Raw genomic sequence first — 12250 nt, forward strand, 5'->3', positions numbered from 1 at the left:
TAACCAGCCATGCTTAGGGATTTAAGCTCCCACTCGCCACATGTGGGTTTTGAGCCCTTGAAACGAGATTAGTTGAAATTGAGATGGGCCATAAGTAACTGTAATATACACAAAGGTCTTCAAAGACTTAATATGAAAAAAAGAGTGTAAATTATCTCAATAAATTTTTTAATTTGGATTGTATATTGAAATGGTAATATTTCAGATATATGGGGTCAAATAAAATATATTATTAGCTTTTTTATTTTATAAAATGGCTACTAAAACATTTAAAATTACATATGTGACTCACATATATGTTCCATATTATATTTTTATGGACAACACTGTCCTAGATGATAGATTTCTCTTCTAAACCTCCCCTCTGATCAATACTTCCTTCTTAATCTTTACAGATGTTTACAATAGCTGGAATCTATGCAGAATTTCCATACCTAATTCTTTCTGGATTGCCTAGCAATTTTCTTGTTTTAGCCATCATTTCATAAATACTCTTAGAGGTTAAAGAATTCGGTTTTCCCATCAATACAGGAATTCCCTCTTAAAGCAATGCTGATGGATGGCTAACCAGGCTCTGCTTGAGTCTCTCCCTGGGGCCCCTACTTTACAGAATATAAGATAGAGAAGAACTCAAATTACAACAATGCTTTTCCTTACATTGGCAAGAAATCTGCTTCCTTCATAAAAGCTACCCACTAATCTTAGTTCTGCCCTTGGAAAAAAAGTAGAGTAAGGGTGCTTCTCATCCACATGACAGCCCTCCATTTACTTGAAGACAGCTGTCATGGTCTGCTAAGCTAAGCTTCTTTGTTAAACATTACCCACTCCCCTCAACAATTTCTCGTAAGTCATGGCCTCGAGGCTCAACCATCCTTGTTGCCCTCCTCCAGACTTTTGTCATTTGTCAATGTCCCTGTAAAAATGAGAGATCCAGAAGAGGACATCCAACTCCAGATGTGGTGCACACTGTGTAGAAACAGTAAGACTATTCCATCTCTTCTACCCGACACAGCCTAAGACTGCATTTGTTTCATCACCTCCTCTGTCCCATTGTTGACACATGTTGAACTTCTCGTCCGCTCAACCTAATAGATATTTTTTCATATAAACTGTTATGAAGTCATAACTTCTTTATCCCAGACTTACATAATTGATCTTTTAAAACTTGAAACCCAAGGCTTTATGTTTACCTCCATAGAATTTTACTTGTGCGCTTTATTACCAGGTAATTTTGTCTGCTTCTTTCTCAGTAAACTAGCTGGGCTTCTCAGCCGTGTGCCAGTCAAAGACATGATAAACTTGCTTTCGATGTCATTTTACTCACTGATAAATGTACTGAACTAGACGGAGCCACCTTGTCCATTATTAAAGAGACTTTATCAACTGTTTTTCTAAAATCAGTATGCACTGTGGTGTTATCTGGACAAACTATTCTACCAGAAAACAATGGCAGTCAGTAATGATTTATTGTGTGCCTACAATTGCCAGAAATCTTCTAGACATTGAAGTATGGTTTGAATTCAGTGAAATAATTCTGATGCCTAGTGATCACCTCCTCCTTCTCTACACGTTCCCAAGCTGTATCTTTAACAGTCTGTTAGGAGTGTTAGGACATTTTGCCAGACTTTGTTATTGATCTTACTGGTTTACAATTTCTGTAGTTCAACATTTTAACTTTTCAAATAACAAGACACCATTTGCAGCTTGCCACTTTTTCCATATTCCATCCATCCTCACGGTGTCTTAAAGGTTATCAGCTGCTATTCCACAATCGTACCTGTAAGTTATTTTATTTTCCTGGGGAAGAGGTCAACTGTACTTGGAGATTTATAGTTATTTAAAGTTGCTCTCTCCTTTCTTCTTTCTTTCCCTCATCCTGGGGAAACTGTATCTGCCGTGGTTATCACATTAGCCTGGCATCTAATGTAGAGACTAATTTTTGACTGCTTAAATTTTTAATCTTTTTTTCCTCCTCTTTCCAGTTTGAAAGTTATCTCTTCATCTCATTGAAAAAGAAGGAAAATTAAGCCAAATAGGTCTTTTGCCTTCTTTCTTTTATTAATGTTAAAGCATTTTTCCCCAGGCATGATCAACAATTATGTTCTTAATTCATTTTCTGAAGGCAAAAGGTACACCTCGTTTTCTAAATAACTTTCATCAAGATAATGAGACTAGATTCCAGGAGACTCTCTTGGTTTCTATACCTGGATTTACTAGTAGATCATTTAGAAAATTTGTATACTTGTTTTTCTCCCATCTATACTTATAGTATGTTTCTGACTTATAAAGATGTAAAAGTGTAGTCAATTAAAATGAAAAAAATATACAAATTGTCATCAGATTTTCTATAGAAACAATCCAGTGAATTTCTAATTTAGGACTGATTCTCTCTCTCTCTCTCTTTTTTTTTTTGGTAGCCTCTGCAGAAACATGTAATATCTTGACACTATTAAATGGCCTGGTAAAATATTGTTAAACTCATTATTCATTTAATTCTAAGCCCAATGTTTACATTGTTACCTATATTTCATGTGTGTATATGCCACAGATGCTGGTAATAGTTGTATGGTTATAATGGTCTAGCGTTGCAGGTTGAAATCTTTTGTATAGCCAGGCTAAAGTGTCCCAGAGAAAAAAGTTCTAAATAGGTGCTTTTGAAGAAGAGGATGATAAATTGTTACTATCTATGTTGCCAAAAAGTAAGTGATTATATATAATTGAATGAATCTTGAAAGGTACTGTAAGCTATGAGTTTAGTCTTCTGCATTTATAAATGTTACATCCACACTTAGATTGTATCTACTAGTGTAATGAGAAGGCAAACTGTGAAAGAGTAATTTGACTAATTCAGTCATAATTATCATATCAATCATTTGGATATTTCAGAAGAAAGTTTTAAGTGCCTGAATTATGGAAATAATTACTCCATTTCTCCATTGCCTTTACTCTGTGCATATGAAGAGATAACCTGATAGACCGTTTTTTTCTTTTTATAAAAAGACAGCTTTTAAAATTCGGAACCACCCAATATAATCTCTGAAAACCTTTCACAGTTTTGCATCTGGGTTCTTTTGATAAATATTATCTTCTCATTTTTATAACAATTTTTCCAAAACAAAGTGCATCTTTTTCTAAAGTTATTTGTCAGTATAATGCAAATTAAAAATTGCAGCTTAATATTGTAGATTATTTCCTTACAATATTGCAAAAACAGCCTTGAATTGAATTAGATCATACTGGCTGCTTACTTAATTCAGTTAAAATCAGTAAACATGAAAGAAACTAGATTCTGATGGTAATTTTATTCATGTCTCAGATTTACAATAACCTCAAATTATTTTGTTTGATTTGTTTTTCCACCAATAATTTAGTTTAATTTATCACTTTACAAAACCTGAATAGGCTATCAAAGTATTGAAATATAAATTCTTTTAGGAAACCTGTCATTCTGAGATCGTCCTTATTTTTGCTCCCAATAAAAGATTTGTTACCACCCGCAGGAAAATTTTCTAACCAAAAGATAGCAATAGATTGACTAATTAAAAATGCATCCATCTGTTGGTCTGCTTGTTGCCTTGCTATTTGAAAAATGCAGCTCTAAGTGGGTTGCTTTATTTATGAAGACCCTCTAACTGTGAGAGTTATGAATTCATAAGCTGGCATTCATCAACACAATAAAGGTTAACATTATAACAAAAGTTAAGTATATAGAGCATTTCATATATTTCTTTAATAGGTTTGAATTTTTAAACATGTAATTTTAGAAAATAGAGCTTTTTTATATAAAATGCAAAATAGGTTTTAACTGTTCTTATAGAATTTTAACAGAAATTAGGATTTACATACAAAAACATCAAGTTGCATATGAACCATTTGATGTTTGCTTTGCTTATGAATAGCGGATAATTACTTTGAAGTGACTGAATATGAAGCTTTATTCTTCCTCAAGGAAGAAGTGTGAAAATTGGTAGAACTAGGATTATATTATTTTAGCATTGAAAGGAAGATGATCCTTTCAATCATCTAGATCAAGATGCTCTAGATTGAAAACGGAGGCTTAAAGAGATGTGATTACTTGTCCAATATCAAACAATCCAGAATCTAAGATTCTTGCTTTCTTAATATGGCGTTTCTTTCACTGTGTAACATGTTCTTGTAGTACCCTGAGTTAAATTGTTTGATTTTTATGCTCTGCTTTGTTAAGTTATACATAGTATCTACATTCCATTAGTTCAGATTTTGTCATCTGTGTTTGGGAGAAAGAAATTTTGACTGACATCTTTACTTCCGTGTAAATTTCAGGTATAGGAAAGAAATCAAGACTCACACTTTGTGATAGCCAAGCAAAGAAGCAGTTTGTGTGTGTGGTCACCATGTAAGATATCTACATATAAAAACAGATTAATCTCTGCAAGAGATGGTACACAGGAAGAAGACAATTCCCATGGACTAACAGTGCGTCTACCTCTGCATTTAAGACTAATAACAAATGGAAACAGTACATTTTTGGTGAAAAAGTACTTGTGAGGCTCTTTAAAAACATCTTTCAGACAATTACATTAAATAATAAAAATGTATGGTCCAATTTTAAAAAAATGATTTACTGCAGTTATCTAGCACCTCACCAAATTAAGGTACAATAATGTTAACAACAAACCATTATTTTGTGCCAGGCACTATGTCTATGGCTGAATATAGAGTATCTCACTGAATTCCTATAACAATCCTGAAGTGGGCGCTATTATTAGTCCCATTCTACAGACGAAGAAACTGAGGCTCTCACTAGGGCATACATTTCCCTCCTAGAATGTGATAAATGTAAAGAGAGTTACTGTGTGTGAGAAGAAGAACAGAAAACATGAGAGCTGAGATGAGGTTGAATATCAGATGGACAGTTAGGGTCTTTTAACTAAATGATTCTCTCTCCTGCTTTAGCCATAGATGCACAATTTGAGTTTGGGTCTCAATAAAGTTACAAATCCCATGTCATGGGCAGTCAAGCTTACTCTCAAATGGTCAGACCTTTCACCGTTAAATCTTTCTATGAGTCTATTATGTCACATCCATGGAGAAATAGGTTTTTATACAATGCTTAATTCTGACAGTATTTTTAAAAGTTCAGACAATTCTAAATTTTCTTTGATTCCTGACAAAAAGTGAGAACAGGGAAAAAAATGAAAAAGCCTTAGTTTCTCTGAACCTCATTTTAATCACGACTTTGAATCTTCTAAACCATCTAACTTTTAAGCACACTTGCTAACAAGTAGCCAAGCCATTTGTGTTTGTTTCGCATTTTATTTCTCTCTGTGTTGGGGGCAGGCAAATAATCAGCCCTAAAAAGAAGCTAATGCTGGTGGCTTTGGGGGACAGGCTTCAGGCTCCTGAAATCAAAAGTGGACTGCAGAGACAATGGGGAATGTAGTTAGATACTCTGTTTATGGAAATGGGCACATTTGTCCAATACGGTGTAACCCAAGGCCATCCATTTTGGTTTGGCAGCAAGCAAGTAATTGTATGAAAAATCTGTATTTATTTCCCAAATGGCTATAATTAATGGGCCCCATAAAGAAAGTCAGTGCAAATCCTATGTGGTCACAGAAAAGAAGCAAACCTCCCAAACTTTGGGGAAAATTTTCACCATCAGCTAGTTCAATTTTATAGCATCGGTTAATTACAACCTGATTCCTTGACGAATATACCTAAAGGAAAACACCTGTCCACACACAATATGACTACCTCCTGAAATTCATTTTTTACGGTTATTTCCCAAATTAAATACCCTGAACATAAATGGAAAAATGTATGTTTTCCATGGTGAAGAAAGAATTAAGGAGAAATTCAATAATATGGACTTGAAAGAGAAAATCAATAACTTATTTTGAAGTTACAAGAGGCAATTTTATACAGATGCCAATTTTTAAGGAGTTTATTTTTTTCTTTAATCAATCATCCTTCTCCCTTTCCCCTATATAAACTGCTTTTATTCTGAGTTAGAAGGCAAGATGGTATTACTCGAAAGCATATTCTTTATAGAGATAATTAACCTCAGTGGCTTGCCAAGAGTATTTCTAGGCTTGTGTGAGTTTGTTCTTATGTGTATGCGTATTTGTACAGATAATCTCCAAGCACACTTTGTATTAAAATACACCAAACCGACCCAAATTGAATTCTAAAGACCAATATTATTCTTGGCATTATCTTACCAAGAAGACAATTTATTGAAAGCCCATTTCTATCCACAACCAAGTGTAATTTATTGGGGGTTTCCAAGAGCTTTAAAATATTAATTCCGAGTACTACTTCATTTGTTCTCACCAATTTCATCAGTTTGAAAATTAATCAATTGGCAAAAATGTTGAACTCTAAGTGATATTAGATTTGAATTATGCATGTGAATTTCATCAGAACATGAAGAGCAAAACATATTAGAGAATTATAAATAGGTAAATTATCTTTGAAGAAGGATCTGTGTAAACTGAAAATAATCAATAATATGGCTTTAATTCTAAAAGTTTAAGGCTTTTCTATCTTTGCAACTCTTACTTTCATGTGTGTATATTTTTCCAGAATTCTTTACATTTAGATTTGTTCTATTTTTTTATACTAAGTACCGAAAGAAGCACTGTTTTTGAAGATTCGCTGTGTTTAGAAAAAAAGAATCACAAAATTATTTCCGTGGTAATTATTAGCTTTGCACTCAACAGGTTTAAGGCATTGGCGAATCAAACATTTGCTCAACATTCCCCATGGATTTGCCAACCATCTGTGTTAACATCCCAAGTAAGCTCCAGGGTTATAAAGTTATTTGCTCAGGTTTATTGGTTACACTCTTGCCCCTGAAAAACTACTGCTTGCCTTTTGCCTGGTAGACCAGAAACCCAAATGTTATAAGCGACAGTGCTCCCAGACCCACAGCAAAACAGATCATTTACACAAGATGATAAGCTATAATATTCAAATCTATACCTTTCATGCGTTTTACTTTTATATCTTCTTATCTCCAAGAAAACAAAAAATAAAAATAGAAACATAGTAAAAGTAAAACTTGAGTACAGCTACTACAAAAAAGTAAGCTATAATATATTACCATGTTATAATATATTAAATATTTCAGGTGGTATATATCTTAATCGAAACAGAGGCAAATATATTTTATTTCCTGTGACAAGGCGAAAATTAATCCGTTTATTTTTAGAGAATATCAGGGCTCCTAGTGATTTTAGAGTAAACTTGGAACATTTGGTTTAAAGATCCTGCAACTTTAGCAGATCAGGAAATATGATGTTCAGCTTTAGAGACTCATAATCAGAATGCAGATGGCACAAAATAAAAACAAAGGAATTAAAATGAGGCTTACGTCTTAATCCAGTCTCTCTTTCTAGAGATTGGAATTTTAATTTGTGCTAATGACCTATCTGACTTTTCAGAGAAGTAATCTACTGTACAAATAGAAACATCTCAATAGCGGGGCTTCCTATTGTAGAATGCAACCTCCTTCCGATATTAAGACATTACATTATACAAGATGCAATCCGTGCAAAGTCTCAAGCATAACATTCCTCCAGCTACTTTCCAATTAGCAAAAATAAATGTTCCCAAGTAATTTTATGAAGAGATATCAGTACTTACAGGTCAGCTAAGAATCAATCAATCCGAGAAAGGGGAAGCTAGAACCTCTGATCACTCAAACTAGGAGAGAAACTAGGACTATTCTTGGGCACCAGTCCCCAAAAAGATTCAGCAAGGGAGCTTTATTCTTTGCATCAACGAGCCTTGGAATGCTTGCCTTCCCAGGGTGATTATTACGTCACATTGCTGGGCTACAGATGTGGGAGTTTGGTATATGTATGTGTTTGCATTTTTGCCTGTGTTTGAGAAAGCAGTCTCTGAAGGACTGTAGATCAAACCCTCCCTCTGGTAGGCTCTCATCACCAGCTTTTGAAGAAGAATTAGTTATGTGCCCCCCTCCTTTTCTACCTAAATGTAGTGCTGGGCCTCAGGATGCCTTGGCACACAAAGCTTCCATCCAAGGCTGTCACTTGACTGACAGCAAAAAGGTTGCCGGGAGATGGACAGCTGTGTGTAGGTGGACACGGAAAAAACAGAGAGCTGAGCAGATTCAATCAGAATACAGCAAGAGGAAGCTTCTAAACCACAGACCCTTCCAGCCTTAGCAGCCTTGAGGAGCTTTAAAGCCGCCTAGTTTTATTTTTAATCCAAGTCAGGTTTTAAAACAAGCACCCAAGTTTATAAATAGATGGATAGCTATAACACATAAATACATATTGTAAAGTGGCACAATAACTGTATTGTTAAAGAAAATGGTAAATGGCAAGACCCAGAGCATCCTGAATTTCCTCTTTGCCTTGGATTCTACCTGCGCGGTGATTTCTGCACTGTAACTTTAGTTCTTGGAGTCACTTAACCAGGGTGGCCTGCTAAGCGGTATGGGCACAACTGGGCATTTATCGAAGTGTTTTAAATGATAATAATCTGATTGAAAATTATAAACGTTTCAGACGAGAACATAAGGAGACACATGGAGGATATGCGGCCCAGTTTTGTTTTTTTAAAAATTTTTATTGGAGTATAGTTGCTTTACAGTGTTATGTTAGTTTCTACTGTACAGCAGAGTGAATCTGCTATACGTATACATATATCCCCTCTTTTTTGGATTGCTTTCCCATTTAGGTCACCACAGAGCACTGAGTAGAGTTCCCTGTGCTATACAGTAAGTTCTCCTTAGTTACCTACTTTATACATAGTATCGATAGTGTATACATGTCAGTCCCAATCTCCCAATTCATTCCGCCCCCCGCCCCCAGCTTTACTGAGCTGCAGTAAACTGACCATTTAATGGAACAGACTTGATTAATTTCCTGCCGATGACCAATTACCTCTGAGAGGTGTCTATGTAATATAAATAGGCAGGTTAAAGCTTCTGCAATGGGACCTCACTCTTAAAGTTAATGCATGTTGGAATACCTCTCATAATCACCTGTGCATGTTTTGGTTCAAATTTGTTTTAATTCAGAGCTGCAAGAGATAGAGACTTAAAAGTCAGGCCATATATCGTAACCCACACGTTAATCCCAAATGTCAGAGTGGAGTATCAAGTCTCAGGAGATAAATCCTATAATATTTATCAGGTACAAATATTCTCTACAGAAGAAAGATTTATCCCAAACTGGGATGACTCAGTTTCCAATCCAGCCAGAGATGTTTAAGGATGTTATTCTTAAAAGGCTGTGTTACTAGAGTCACAAATTTAAATAATAAATGGCATGGGACTACCATTCTCTGCCTTTTAACGCCTAATTTTTAACTTCTTCTCTGACTGCCCCATCAAAAGAAAACCTGGGGTGCATACACATAGAATTGAATAAGAAAAAAGCCAAATGGTCCAACCGATATACTTTAAATGTCAGTTTGAGTCAAATGATCCGTTACTAACTGAATTTCTTTTCACCTCCCTACTTCAAATAACTCATTGTTGGCCTGAATTTCAGCCAGTTTATTTGTGCAGATATAGGCATGATCTAAGAAAAAGTAATTCCACATATAACTAAGTAAAAGAGGGCTGCTTAATATATTTTAAAGTTGTATGATGTAGGTTTGTGCATAGACTCCTGAGTTAGCATTTATTTTATACGAATTTTTCATTGGTTTTAAACATTCTATGTCCAAATAATGCCAGTTCTATTAAAGCATGTTTATGAACCTCACTTTATTTCTTTATATAGGGAATTTACTTACGTTCAATTGATTTTAATAAGGTTTTACTGATTTACGTTGGGACTCAAGTAGTATTGTAATTCAGAAAAAAAAAGCCTATACTATGTTTCTTGGAGTTTTGGCTGAGTTTCGTCTTTAGTCCTTTTGAATAAACAGTCAAAAGGCATAATCTTTTGCAGGCAAAAAGCTTTCCTTATTTATTAATTGAAATAAGTTATTAGGTTAAAGAAATAAAATATAAACATAATTTCAAAAGCAATATTTCCTCTATAAATATGCTTATAACATTCCATTAATTAAATAAACATTTAAAGAATTTATATTTTACTGCTGACTGAAAGAAACGCACAAACTAAAAGTTGAGAATTACGTTTTATCCGGGGCATTACCGAGGACTATAGGCCGGGAAAGCAGCCTCTCAGAAAGCTCTGAGGAACTGTTCCAAAGAGGTAAGAGAGGAGCCAGGATATACAGGAGCTTTTGCTAAAAAAACAAAAACAAAAACAAAAAACACATACACACACCAAAAAAACAAAACATGTAATCCAACATCAAAAGATTACTGCTAATCACAAAAACCAGACATCTCAAGTTAATCATTTGATTGCTTTTCTATATATGGAAAGATGCAAGATTCTGGGCATGTTGAAATTATTTCTTTGATATGCATCTTAACTATCTAGGGCCAGTATCCTGTTTTTCTGGATCCCGAATTCCCCTCAGGGTGCACCGTTGGGGACAGCTGCCGTGGCTGATGACTTGGTGGTGAGCAGTATTCATTGTTTACTGAAATGGCAGGCAACAATTTTTTGTCCACAGTACATATCTGTCATTTAAGACATTTTTAAAATATTCAGAGATCTTTTAAATTACAAAATAAATATTGGAGGTACAAGCACTCTGTAAATGCTTTAGACTATGATAGGGGAAAGGAAAGTTACGTTTCTAAACTTCCATTCTCATTATGCACTAAATCATAAATCATGTTCACAATCCTATTATTTTTCTTATAGCATTTCACTGCAATTACATATGGTTTTTCAGAAAGAAAAAATAAAAGGGAGAAGTGGCTGTTGCTGTGCTTCTAGAAATTGGTTCTCTAACCAGATAATTACTTCTCTTTTAACGGGGCTAAAAATAAAAAAGTTCCAGTTTATGTTATCCCCATATATATTATCATTAGTTTTTCATCATAAAACAACTGTAATTCCAGAGCTCTTTTAACAATCATAAATCAACATAGCTATTAAATATTAAAATATTTAATAGCCAAAATAGTGGCTGTAACTTGCAGCTTTACATTGGCATTTTGAGTAAGAATGAGTGAACACCATTTGCTAGGTGTTGTATCAAAGGGTTCCAAGTAAAAAACATTCTACATTTCTTCGCGGGCATGGCTTTCGTGCCTGAAAAATCAAATAGTTTTGATGTTTGACTCATGTTCTCAGGATAGCCAACAACAGATGTAAGTGATCTCCTCTGAATTCTCCTGAAGAAAGGTGCATTGTCTCTGCAAAATGTTTAGTTCTGGATATCTAGAGTTGCTGCAGGACTGAACTGGGTGGGTGTCTTCCTCTCGTTCCACCTCCTTCTCCACAGCTCCCAGGAGAACAAAAGTTTCCCGGTGGTTTCTGTTCGGTTCCCCCACCCCCATGCGGTGGGTGTCGTGCCTGCCCAGGGCTGAAAAGACAACGTTCACATCTTAATCACGTGGTCTTTGGCACACAGTAGGCACTTGAGTAATGTCTGAGTTGAACAAAAATTCAGATATAGCACCAGACAGACTTTCAGAAAAGTTTTGACTCCTTGAGATCTCCACCCTTATTTTCTTGTCCTTTTCCTCAGGGATTCTGAAGGTCTTTTACTGTGTCTTAGTATCTCACCCGTCTGACTGGTCAAGACCTGAGTTCCGGGGCTCTCTTTCCCACTGAGGTGTAAAGGGCTAACAAGTGGCCTGCTTCTTATTTGCATAAGAAATAGCAGCAAAGCCTTGACATCAAAAGATAAAATCTCCAACAAAGTTTCCTGGGAGATTTAAGAAGCCCATCAACTATAGTTTCAGATCATTATATTTCAGGTGGTAGCTAAGTTTAGGGGCATTTTTCTGACAAAAGTTGATATTTCATTAGAGCTTTGGTTATTCATTATCACCAGTATCTTGACTTGGTGGTGACATTTTTTATTCCTTACACCTTGTTTCATTTAATTATTTTTGAAACTATTATATTTGAAGACAGTTACAATCCCTAGATTCAAATCCCACTGAATCATGTAGGGATATAAGAGTTTAGTGTAGCTGTAATAAATCAACAATGAAAGAAGGGAAGCACTTAGAATTTATTTCCCCTACCTACTCCAGGAGTTGGTGAAATAAAGCCTTCTCCTCTCATGGAGAGCATAAGGTGAATCACAGAGATTGGTTTCCTTATGGAAGGGAAGTTTCAAGCTGAACAAATGATTGCACATTTAAAAATATTAATAGTTATTAATGAGATATTATTTGAAAGTAATAATA

The sequence above is a fragment of the Aethalodelphis obliquidens genome, unplaced genomic scaffold (genome assembly GCF_003676395.1).
Source record: "Aethalodelphis obliquidens isolate GAN/ISIS:26980383/991018 unplaced genomic scaffold, ASM367639v1 scaffold2, whole genome shotgun sequence".
Taxonomy (NCBI): domain Eukaryota; kingdom Metazoa; phylum Chordata; class Mammalia; order Artiodactyla; family Delphinidae; genus Aethalodelphis; species Aethalodelphis obliquidens.